Source organism: Mesoplodon bidens (assembly GCF_964165515.1).
Source record: "Mesoplodon bidens genome assembly, chromosome: 14".
Taxonomy (NCBI): domain Eukaryota; kingdom Metazoa; phylum Chordata; class Mammalia; order Artiodactyla; family Ziphiidae; genus Mesoplodon; species Mesoplodon bidens.
Genome location: NC_138170.1, coordinates 50,175,952 through 50,189,310, shown reverse-complemented (window position 1 = coordinate 50,189,310; position 13,359 = coordinate 50,175,952).

Below are 13,359 nucleotides of genomic sequence, written 5' to 3'. Positions count from 1 at the left end.
TCAGCAATAAAAAGGAATGAAGTACTGATTCATGCTACAACATGAATGAATCTTGAAAGCATTATCCGAAGTGAAAGAGGCCAGTCACAAAAGAGGACATAGTGTATGACTTCATTTGTATGAAATGTCCAGCATAGGAAAATCCATAAAGACATAGTAACTTAGGGGTTGCTTAGGGCTGGGGGATTAAAGAGGAATGGGAGTGACTGCTAATGAGTATGAGATTTCTTTTGAGAGTCATAAAAAATATTCTAAAATTGATTGTGATGATTGCACAGCTCTGTGAATATAGTAAAAAGCTTCAAATTGTACATTTTAAATGTGTGAATTGTAAAAAAAAATACAAATGCAACTAATCAAGCAAATCTTTATTGAAAAAAATGGAAACAGAACTTATCCCAAGAAAAATAATTTCTTTAAAATAAAAAGGAAAAATGGGAAACAGTTTAGCAATATATAATGTCTTTTTTTTTTGTCTCTTGTACCAACTTTTTATTTAAAGTCTATTTTGTCTGATATTAGAATAGCCACTCCATCTTTCGTTTGGTTACTGTTTGCATGGAATATCTTTTCCCATCCCTTCACTTTCAATGTATTTGTGTCTTTGGATGTTAAGTGAGTCTTTGGTAGAAAAAACATAGTTGGATCATGAGACTCTGTCTTGCAACTGAATTTGTTAAGAATGCCTATGATTGTACATCTGCCTCCTGATATATTTCCAAATAATCAATGAATAGATATATTTATTGAGGACCTACCAGCTACAAAACAGTGTGCTATGAACTGTGTGTGTGTGTGTGTGTGTGTGTGTGTGTGTGATGAGCTCTGCTGTTCCTGCAAGAGCTTAAAGCCTGGCTGGGGAGACAAGATATGCATATGGGAAGCAGTAAGGACTATACTACAGCAGATAGAGTTAGGAGCTGACTGTGTGGTACTGATCATGGGAGGTCAGAGAAAGGGGTCTGTGATGAGGGCTGCAAGAGTCCAAAGTTTTGGGTAGCAGGCAGTATGTGGGCTGGTTCTGAGGATGGGTAAGGTTCACATGTACTGGAAGAAAGGGAACATTCCAGCCAGGAGAACTGAGCTGGGTGCAAGAAAGTGAAGCAGGAAAGAGCATATTTTGTTCAAGGAACTGTGGCAAGCAGAGAGTAGATGTGGGTGAGAAGAAAGGGAAGAGTCTCTGTCTTTTATATTCCATGACCTCATTCTCTGACCTCTCAGCCTCTCAATATGACGTTAATGCATGTAATAACTGACGCTGTGAAACTCAAAGATGAATGCTTTCCTTCCAGAGTGAGAATCAGGTATCTAATATAAATGGACTTGGGCTTAATGAAGACAATTTTATGGCAAACTTTTAGTTTCCCCACATATACCACCACATGGGGTTAGCTGTGGTTGCAGAGGAAAAGAGGGACAGATGTGGAACCTATTGGGTAAACAGTCAAGGGCTCTAGTGTTAAAACCTCCCTGGGCTCCAGTTTCCACAACTGTCTCTGCAAAGAATGCACTGTGTCATCTTTATATCAACATGATTCTTAAGGATTAATGAAGTCACTGACACCTGTCTGTTTATAAGGAGCTTGGAAATGAAGCCCAGAATCCTAGGGTGAGGAGTTGTTATGAGGCCACTGGAGACCACTCCTTGCCTCCTAATTTTCTTGTCCAGAAAGCTGTGGGTTTCTTGTCTAAATGTCTCCATGAGTCCTCTCTCACAATGCCAAATCACTTTTTATTAAGAAGTGATTTTTAAATGTCTATTTCAATTCTTTCTTATTTTAAAATCTGATTTTTTGTTCTGTAGGTAAGGCCATACATGTACTGATTTTGTCCCAAATAGATTTTGATATAGCTTTTTAAAGACTATGTAAGTAATGTATCAATAATTTAGAATATTTGGAAGATTCAAAAAACAAAAAAGGAAAAAACAAAAATTACTCCAAATTCCATTCCATTATCCAGAGAGAATTACTATTATCAGTCATTTTAATGACTCTCCTGCCTGCTTGGCTGGCTCTATCTATCTATCTACACATACATATTTAATTTTATTAAAATTATGGGATATGTTACATACCACTTTAAACTTACTCTTTAACATTATAGGTCACTCAAAAAATATTTCAAATATTTCAATTCAAACATATCTGTGGAGCGCCTACTATTATAGGTACCTGGATTGATTAATGATCATGGAGCTTACATTACTTTCATGTTTTTTGAAAATGTGTATATATATATATATATATATATATATATATATATATATATATGGGGGGGGAGAGAGAGAGAGAGAGAGTCATTTGTTGGCATAGTGCCCTTCCAAATGAAGATGTAGCTAAATTTCACATTGGCAGGTATTCCTGGATTTTTAAGGTTCACCCCTCATCCCTTTCTCCTATCTTTTTGCATCATTCTTTAGTTTCCTATTAAAATATCAATAGATGTTTGGGTTTGGCTTGTCAGTGAGACTGCTAGTTCCCACTCAAATCCATTCTCCACCTCTTTTTCTGCAACAGAACACCCATTTTATTTGTGGTGTCAATGTGCCCACTTAAAAGACTATATTTTCAAGCCTCCTCTGTAGTTAGGGGAGACTGTGTTTCTAGCAAAATATTCTAGCAAATATTCTAGTTCTAGCAAAATATTATATGGGACTTTCAGGAAGGCTGAGTAAATGAAGATAATTCCATAGGAAAGGGTGCCCTTTTATCCTCCCACTATTTCTCCTTCCTCAGTCATGCATCCTGCAATGTGGATGTGATAGCTGGGACTCCAGCTGCCATCTTGTATCCTGAGGTGACCTTGAGGAAGGAAGCCACATTGTTGTAGAGCAAGATGATGAAATGAGCTTGCATAACAGAGAAATGCCTACCTCTAGTCTTACATGGGAGAGAATTAGCCTTTATGTATTTAACCCACTTCAGTAATCAAATATCCTGAATATTCAAAAGTTCCTGACTGAAATCAGTCTGAGATGAGACTTTAGACCTTCAAATACTGTGAGACAATCAACAGGCCTGACTCCTGCTTCACATTTTCGCTCTCATCCCCCAATTTCCCCTCTCTCGGGTATCTTATACCTTATGGTCTCACGATGGTTGACTTACCTCTATGTGTGTGTGTGTGTGTGTGTGTGTTTCCACTTTATTCCTACATATTCTTGCAATTGGGGGAGCTGAAATATCAGCAACTTTTCTAATTCAAAAACACTAGGTTACCAGACCCAAAAGCAAAGACAGGGCAGAGGAAGAGGGCACAAGGAGAAAGATGCTTTGGAGTTACCGTAGCTAATATCTCACTGTTTGAATGAGTCATAGGTCTAAGAATATTGAACTGATCTTTAGAGATTCAAGCATTTGTTTTAGCTGGGCAGCTCTTAAAAAAGAGCGTTGAGCCCAAGAAGAGAGAGGAATGGAAGGCAGCATTGGACGCAAGCAGTTTTTGGAAGCAGTTGTTCTTATAACGAAACCATTGTTCAGATTGTTAACTGGGCTGTGGTAGTGAAACATGTGCAAAGACGAGATTTGTTCATTAGACATCAGTTAAAACTCTTGTGCTGAAGATGGATCAAGGCACAGAGCATCATGCTCACCTTAAACAATTGCGAGGGAAATATGCTCTTTCCCTTGCTAATAGCCCAGTAATGAGCCTTGGTGGGTAGAGATATTGGAGGATGGCGTGGGAGTGGGGGTGATGTCTGGAGGATTGATGGAGGTAGCTGTGGGGATGGGGTGGGAAGAAGAATCTTGGGGACCCCTTTCCAGTATTACATAAGTCAATAGGGCTTCTAGGGGCAGCAGTGCTCCTTGTGGATAGAAGATCTTCTCTACAGATAAACATGTGAATGTGATCAGCCTGTCTTCATCCCTCCCTACCCCCTCTTTCCCTCCCTTCTTTCCTTCCTTCCTTCCACCTAGACAACAAATATTTCCGAACCTCTACTCTGTGCCAGGCACTGTGCTACTAAGGATTCTGACTCATTACAGATTATTTTAGGATGGAGTAGGAAGGAGGGTGGAGTGCCACTGGGGTAGTTGGAATCATAGATAAGAAAGCTAAGGCCCAGAGGGACAGTCAGAGGTACTCACATCCCACAGTGCATTTGCAATCTCTGTCCACCCAAAAGCCCACTGGACTGGCTGGGTGTGAAATGGAGTGTATTCTATCTCTGTGTGGTCCTGGAGCCTCCAGCATCCAAGTTCCCTGGAGCTCTTACCACATATGCAGTGCCCAGGGTCCAACCCAGACCTGCAGAATCCCAATATCTAGGGATTGGGCCTGGGAACTTGTGTAGGCCACAGACTTCCCAGGTGAGCCTACTAGACCCTCGAGTTTGTGGAAGTTGGGCTTGGGCCATTGGATCAATTGAAATGGGCCTTACAGGGTCAGAGTCTGGAAATATACTTGACCATAATTCCTGTGTCATGAGGAAAGGTAAAAGAAATGCAAAGCCTGCTCTAGGGCCAGCTTTGCCACTCACTGGCTAGGTGACCTTGGCTAGTTGCCCTCAGCCTACGGGTAATTATTTGAGCCAGACCCAGCAACAAACATCCCATTCCTTGATGCAGAATCATGACTGTGTCCAGGTATCCTGGATACTCAGCTCAGGCACAAAGAGGTGATGTCATTAAAAACCTTTCTTATGAGTAATTCTTAAGAGATACCTCTTCAGAGTTGGAAGACATTCCATTTCTAACCCACACTCTCCTGCCTTGTTGTCAGGGAGGTTCCTGGAAGCCTAGGGACCCAGAGTCAGTCTTTCCCAGGAGCAGTCATGAAAATGTGTCTGTATCATCTCCAGGGCCCCCGAGGATGTCGGCCTGAAGCCCCAGGTTTGCAGGCCCTTCTGTTCAGCCTATTCAGCAGCTCATGCCCTTGTAGTAGAACAGTTGAGAATTGTCAGGAAGAGAGATGAGGGAGAATGAAAAGGGAGACAAAAGGGACCAGCCTGGAAAAGTTTGCCAGAAAAGTTCCAGTCTCCCCAGTTTGCTGAGCCGAGATGAGAGCCCTGAGTAAAAGCACTGTTGTAGATGGATTACAATCTGGGAGGTGCTTTCTCTGTATATGAGCCCTCATTATGTGATGTGTAAAAAGCATAATATACTGTAACCTGGGGTAAAAAGCCAGCGAAGCACTGGCTGGATTCACTCTGGGAGCTACGGCTGCCCTCAGCATTCCTCATAGCAGATTTTATGAGGAGAAAAGCCCAGGTCAGGGTATGGGAAGGCCTACGTGAAAATGCTGGGATTCCAGTGACTCTCTCCTCTCTTCCCACTTCCCCAAAGCAAACTACATCTCAAAGGGCCTCAGGTTCATGGGAAAGATCCCAGGCTCATTTGCTGATTTCTTTTCCATTTTCCAATAAGTATTATGGGGCATCAACTACATGTCAGGTGTGCTGCTAAGTGCCAGCTACAAGAGCCCAAACTGATGTTCTGGCCTTCACACAGCTTCAGGCCACTGGGGAATCACAAATCACAGAAGTAAGTGAGAAATTAACAACGTAACAATACTGTGAGTGAAAGCTGCATGGTTCTGGGAAAATGCGAAGAGGGAGATTTGACCAAACAGGACAGAGATGTGCAGGCCTTGACCAAGAGGAGGACGTGCGAGTGCCAGGGAGCAGCCACACAGAGGGAACAACATGTGCAGAGGCCTCTGGGCAGCTGGGAGGAACTGAGGAAGGGCACTGCGGGTGGGGGGGCGGCGGCCAGCAGGGTCCCCGCCCCTGCAGGGCTCTGGAAGCCCTAGGAGAGTGCCTCAGAGGAAGGGGAAGCCGATGTCACGCTCTAAGCAGAGGGTGCTGGATTCTCAGGTGGCCTCTGATTCTCCCAGGGTCTCATTGTGGGTCAGGGGAGCCTGGTCTGAAGCCCTGACTTTCTCCCTCTCACCTGCCACATCTAGGCAGACACCCAACTCCTGTCCATTCCACCTTAGAAATTGCTCCCAAGTGGACCATCCTTCCTGAGTCCACTGCCACTGCTGTGGTGGGAGTTCTAGCGTTCCTTTGCATGAACTGTTGCCGTCCTCCCAAGTCCTCCACTTGAGAGTCGTCCCTCTGCAATCCACCCTCCCCAGCGGCTTCCTTCCTAAAACACACACTCGGCCTCTCCCTGGCTTGTGCACCTCTGGTGCTTCCCAGAGACTAGAGGAGCAATCCCAGTCTCTTCAGAGCAGCCCTCAAATCTCTGCTCTTTCTGACCTTACCGACCTGCTACCTTGTCTCCTTACTCTCCGGTGTCCCCCTCCCCTCCCTGTACCCCTGATGCTAGAGCTGCAGTTCAAGGAACTTCTCAGCCTTCCTCAAGCACACACGTACCATCTCTACACTATTGCCTCTTCCTGGAATGCCCTTCCTTTTTCTTTACTGGAAACTCCATTTCCTTTGTCAGCACAGCAGTAGACATGTCACCTCCTCTGCCAGGACACCATCAACCACCACCCCCAACCCTAGCAGGAAAATTCGACCGCTACAGGTCTTCCTCCCTGGCTAGGGAGGGCAAACCTCTCTTGAGGGCAAACACTCATACAGTACTGGCCCACAATGGATGCTCAGGAAATGATGAAAGGAAAGACCATATATTATATGATTCCATTTACATGAAATGTCCAGAACAGACAAACCATAGGAGATAGAGAATAGATTACTGATTGCCAGGGGATGGGGGGAGGAGGGAATTGGGAGATATGAGGTTTCTTTTTGGGGTAATGGAAATGTTCTGGAATTAGATAATGGTGATGGTTGCACAATATTGTGAATATACTAAAAACAACACTGAATTATGCACTTTAAAGTGGTTTAAATGGTGAATTTTATGGTCTCTGAATTTTCTCTCAACAAAAAAGTTTGGAAAAGAAATGATAAATGAGTAACGAAACACTTTTTCTTATTTTCTAATTTCCTTTTGTCTCGTATCCTTTCCCTATTCCCTATTCACTTCCCTAATGGCCAATATTTTAATTGAAATGAAGAATTTATCCAATCACCAATCATATCTGAATTATAATAAAATACCAATTGGCAGTGTTGGATCAATGGGGTTTGACTCTTGCGATGTGTCTTTTTCTTGCTCGTGTAGAAACTTTGAAGGGAGAGAAGCTACCTGGTCTGTGTCATCTTCAATACATCCATTGCCCACTTTGCTAAAGACCAAACTTGGACTGGTATCAGTGAAACAAGTTATCATTAGGACTGTTTGTAGTTAGACTGTAACCAAAATAACTTTTCAAAGCCCTTCATGCACATGAGCTCATTGGTTCATCATGAAAATCTTCTGGGGAGGAGTGTCCTTTTGATGGAGAGAGAAATCATGTGTCCTTCCTAGCTCGGGAGTGGCCAGAGTTGCTGAGCTGAGCTCTTCTGACCTGTTGGTCATTTCTGCTGCTGAGAGAGCGAGAATGTGCTGAACATTTTTCTATGTGTGGGTTGTACTTGTTACTCTCGTACTTGTTATTTAAATTGTACTTGTTACTGTTGAGTAATAGCAGCCTCCTTGGGAACATCAGAAAACACTAGAAGGTATAAGATAGAAGATATCACTGCAGTCACTCCAGCAGAGAAAGACAGCAGCAAACCCCAATTAATGAAGTTGCTTATGTTGACTCCACTGCAAACAATTGACTCAAATTCCCGTCTCCAGCCCCAAGAGACCTGAGACACACCATTAAGTGGAAATTACAGCAAACCTCCTTCACCCCAAGATGTCCCAAACACTCTTGTGATTACAGAATTCTCAGCTGAGAAACTTAAGACCTGCTTTACAAAAATGGATTGGGGACCAAGTTAATCTATGAAAACCTTTGTAAATATTTTCCTGTGGATTAATAAGGAAATCCTCACTTATATTACAAAAGAGAATTTCAACCATATTGCAGACAAAATATGTGACTAATTTGTTACAAGCTAACATTTTCTTGGCACATACTATATGCCAAGCACTATTCTAAATGCTTTAGATGTATTAATGCATTTAGTCCTCACAACGACCCTGTAAGATAGGTGTTCCTGTTGTCCCTGTTTTATAGATGGGGAAATTGAGGCACAGAGAAGTCAGGTAATTTGCCCATGGTTACACAACTAGCAGATGGCAGAGCTGGAGTTTGAACCCAGGCAGCCTGGCTCCAAAGTCTATCCAACAAGTGGAGTCCACAGGGCTGTGTGGTTAGTGGGACAGGCAATAAAAAAACATTTTGGCTGAAACATTCTCAGTGGAGGACACAACACACAGGAGTAAATCTACATTTAATAGGATCTCACTGGAGATTAATTTGTGATCGTAAATGCTTTCTGTTGTGCAGTTTGCTTTTTTCCACAGTGAGGGAACAATCTGCCTAGACTATTTTCATGTCTATGAACTGGCAGGTGGGCCAGGTTAAGGGCTTAGGAGCTGATGGGGAACAGAGCGAAGCTAAGTGGGCTGGGCAGTGAACGAGGTGAGGTCAGCCTCCTTATCCAGCTCCCAGCCCCTCCATCCTACTGGGCACTCTCCTGACTATATTCTTCATGTGCCTCCTGTCCTTGCCTCCAGGACACTGGATTCCCTCCCATTTCAGAAAGACTGAAAATCACCTCCCTTGTCCTCTAGAGAGAAGTGCCCTGTTTCTTAGGCAGAGATGGTTAATTAAATTTTCAAGTAAGTAGACAGTGGCTTCCTTAGTTCCCTGACGTGGGGTCAGCACTAATTCTTTAAAAAGAACACTGTAGAAACTCAGCAAATTCTGAATATAAGTTGGATGCTTGCCTGACTTGGGCCCAGACAAAGGGCCTGGTACCCACCTTCTCCTTGCCCCCTCCTTACTTCCTGGGAAGCTCAGCAACTACAGCGTTCCTTCATCCAAGCACAGGATCTGAGGGCGGATGGGAAGTGGGGTCCCTGAGGTGGGTTATTCCCTGCTCCAGAGGATGGAAGCTTTCTGGAGTGAATGCCTGCAGCTGAGTATATTCCTTGGTCAATCATCACCAAGTCTACAGTGGGAGGTTCTAACAGTATGTGCTAAACGAGTTCTGGAAAGGAAGATCCTGGCACGGGCCACAGTGGTTGCAGAAGGAGGTCCGTGAAAGGAGGACTTGGATCCTGTGTGAGTCAAACGACAGCCCCCAGGGAGGGAAGGGGCAGGAAGAAGATAGAGAACTCCTATTAGCTTGCTCTGGTGTAGCTAAGATTGTTAGGTGGTTGAAGAGATGATTCTGGAAAGGTCCACAGGGTCAGTGTGGCTGTGAGAGATACCGGCCATGTTTTCTAATCTGGAATCAGGACACATGGTCTGCTCCAAATGTGGCATTGGGACACATGACTGAAAATCAGGGCTGTGCCAGGGGACCTGAGGCCCGTAGTCAGGTCCACTTACACAGGAATTATTCCTCTTGTGCCGTGTCCTCCAAAAATGTCTCAGCAAGAGGAGAGAGGGATCAGGAATGAGAGAGACAGGAGAAGCCAGGCTCTCTGTGGTCCTAGAGTAGACATCGGTGGTTTCTGCCCACCCAGACTCCACCCAGACTGCCTTTGGAGAACACCTCCTCCCCCTTCACAGTTCTCTGGTCTGGGGGTGGGGGTGCGTAGGCAGGTCCTGTGAGGCTCACCCCCACCCCTGCCACAGGGACAGGCTGAGACCCAGCCTGGCCAAGCAGCACACTCCATCCACCTGCTACAACAAATGAGCAGGCAGATGAGACTTAGACCTGGGACTTTTGGTGGACCCTTTGGGGAAAGCAAAGCTCTCATTCAGTGGGGAACCTTAGCTCTATGGATCACGTCTGAGTGGAGGGTCCAGAAGCCAACACGTGGCCAAGCCTCCCAAGGAGGAAGCAGACTGAGAGATGGAGAGAAAGAGAGACTAAGTCCTGATGAGGTTCTATGAGTGCCTGCCTGGATTATCTGATTACTCAAGCCCACAAATTGCTTTTTTAAACTTTTTTATGTAACCACTTTAAAATGAAGAAATCGGTGGTGTTGAGGATGCTCACGATGTTGTGCGACCACCACCTCTGTGTAGTTTCACTTCCAACACCCCAAAATAAAACCCCATACTCGGGCTTCCCTGGCGGCGCAGTGGTTGAGAGTCCGCCTGCCAATGCAGGGGACACGGGTTCGTGCCCCGGTCCGGGAAGATCCCACATGCCGCGGAGCGGCCGGGCCCGTGAGCCATGGCCGCTGAGCCTGTGCGTCCGGAGCCTGTGCTCCGCAACGGGAGAGGCCACGACAGTGAGAGGCCTGCATACCGCAAAAAAAACAAAAACAAAACAAAACCATACTCATTAAGCAGTTACGCCTCATTCCTCCTCCCCTCAACCCTAGCAAACACCAATCTACTTTCTGTTTCTGTGGATTTACCTACTCATCTAAATGGAATCATACTGGGAGTTCCCTGGCAGTCCAGTGGTTAGGACACTGTGCTTTCACTGCCATGGCCCCAAGTTCAGTCCCTGGTCAGGGAACTAAGATCCCACAAGCCGCAATCTGTGCAGCATGGCAAAAAAAAAAAAAAAAAAAAAGGACTCACACTATGTGTGGCCTTCTGTGACTGGCTTCTTTCATTTGGAATAGTGTGTTTGAGGTTCATCCACATTATAGCTTGATTCAATACTTCATTCCTTTGTAAGGCTGAATAGTGTTCTGTTGTTTGGATGGACCACATTTTGTTTATCCATTCACCTGTTGAGGGACAGTTGGGTTGTTTCCACCTTTTGGCTGCTATGAGTAGCTCCACTACAAACATTCAGGTACAAGTATTTGTTTGAACACCTGTTTTTAATTCTTTTGGGTATATGCCTAGGAGTGGAATTGCTGGGTCATATGGTCTTCTATGTCTAACTTTTTGAGGAATGGCCAGACTCTGTCTCCACAGCGGCTGAACACAAATTCCTTTTCATGACTCCAAGAGACCAGCTGGATGCCAAGGCTGTGCCGTCACTGTCCCCAGGGCCTCCAGCAGGATGGTCCTCACTGGTTTGGAATTGTTCCTGGACTGGTGACTGCAATGGTGCAATTCAACACCCAGGAATGATCACAGCTAAGGAACTCCATCCCATTGCCCCTAAGGCCCCTAAGGAGCCGTGTCTCAGAGCAGCCTTCCTCTTCCGCTGCTGGGAGAAGCACATCTGGGCAATGTCCCTCAGTCCATCTGTCCATGCTTTCTGCCTGGGCAGCCTCCCCCAGAGCAGTGCTGAGAGGTGGCAAGCTGGTTTGGGCTGAATTTCAGGTTGGGTCAAGGCTATAGGATGGTCTGTCTCTTCACAGACCCAGACCTTTGGGGCTGAGTTGGGCGAGGTAACAGCTGCCCACCCAGCATCATGGTGGGAATGCTGGCCTGGGTGACTGTGGAGAGAGCTGAACCCAGGGTGTCAGAGGAGGTCATTGAGAGGACATGACTGCTAGCTGGACCCGGGCAGTCAGAGTCTCCTCACTCCCTCCTCTGTCCTTGGAATGTACATTCTGCCCACCATTCCCACAGTGGGAACTTTTCCAAGAATGCAGCCTTGAGAGAACAATGTGCTATTGAGACTAACTGAACCCAGTTAAAGCCTCTATATAAACTTTCAAGATTTTGGTGGGCAAGTGCAGAGATCTACTCATCTTGTGTCTATTGTAAGACAAGCCTCGTGTGTAAGTTCCCTTGCTTATTAAACCTGCCACCCACCAATCTGGAGTGGTCTGCCTTTTTCTTTGGTTTCTCCTTGCCCCCAGTTTCGATTTCACCCAGGAAGCTCCCAAGTACGTGAACCAACACAGAGCCTGGACACTGAGCTTTATCTGCCACCCGCCCACTATGTGACCTTAAGCAAGTCCTTTTCTCTCTCTGGGTCTCAGCCTCTCAAGTGTCAAATGAGCTGGGTCAATTAAATGATCACACTGACTGTCTTGGGTCTGGGTGACTCCCACCCCACCTTGCTCCCAAGTTTTCTCTTTCTCTCTGAATCTTCATAAAAGTCTAGGATTATTGCTAGGCAGCTGGCCGAAGTCACAGCAATAATCCAGACCTCCTGTTCTGGTGCCTTGTCCCTGCCCTCCATGTGTGCGTATTGGTTTCCTGGAGGACATTTGTTCTTAGCGCTGATGTTTTCCTGCGACTGTTACTCTGCAAGCAGCAGTCCCCCTGCAGAGGGTTGGTGAGCTGTGCTTCCCATAACTAGCCCCTAGTGAGGTCAGAACTCCCTGGGGCTGCGTGAGAAGGCAGCTCCCTTCTTAAATGCTGAGCCCAGAGTAACCAAGTCCAACCTCATCAACAGTGGCTTCTTAAGTGCCCCTTCCCATTCTCTGAGCAGTGTCTAGGGTGTCTCTCTGTTTGTCTGTTTCTCTTTCACACACAGACAAACAGCTGTCACCGACCCTGCCCTGCACATACCAAGTCTCCACTTGAGAATGCCTCTCTCTAATATTATTCTAGTTGAATGTTCACTCTGTTTTACAACATGGATAAGTGTACTTGGCACACCAAAAAAAAAACAAAACACAAAAGCTATAATAGACTTAACTGTTTGTTTCTATTGCTATCATAATAGTAATATTATTATTATTGCCTAAATCTTATAAATCCAATAGATACGAATGACAGCTTCCTAATTGTAGTTGCAAGACTATTTTCAACGCCTAAATATTTTTGAGTTTCCGTATAGAGAATCTAATGCTCTTAAACTGGTCTTTTAAATACGACACGATAGAGGCCAATGCTTGGGCACCCTCTGTCTCTATGGGAGGGGGGCCAGAGTGTGGTCTGAGGAATGTTCTGTTCATATCATGAACCCCTGATTTTTCAAGAGCCAATAAGTTGTTTTCTTTTTTTTTTTTTTTTTTTTTTTTTTTCTTTTTTTTGCGGTATGCGGGCCTCTCACTGTTGTGGCCTCTCCCGTTGCGGAGCACAGGCTCCGGATGCGCAGGCCCAGCGGCCATGGCTCACGGGCCCAGCCGCTCCGCGGCATATGGGATCCTCCCAGACCGGGGCACGAACCCGTATCCCCTGCATCGGCAGGCGGACTCTCAACCACTGCGCCACCAGGGAGGCCCAAGTTGTTTTCTTGAAGGGTGGGTTTCGTGTGATTCCCGAGGCTTCATTGCCCCATCCCTTGATGTCCTCTCAAAGAGTAGAGGTTACAGAGGCTGTAGATGGGATAAGGGTCCTTGACTCTTATCAGGGTCAGCAGCAAGGGGCCTTGGTAATGAAGGGAGGGGGAAGGTGGGCAAGGCCTTCGTAGAGATGGCCAGCACTGGGGCTTCTGCTCAGTACTGCTGATGTTGGCAATGGGATGCAGGTGATGGGTGAGGGCTGGGGTTGTCCGGGGGGTGGCGGGGTGACTAAGTGACCCTTAGGCTGTTCCCCACCCTGAGATCCCAGGCTATGTGAGAAAAGCTCTCTAGAACT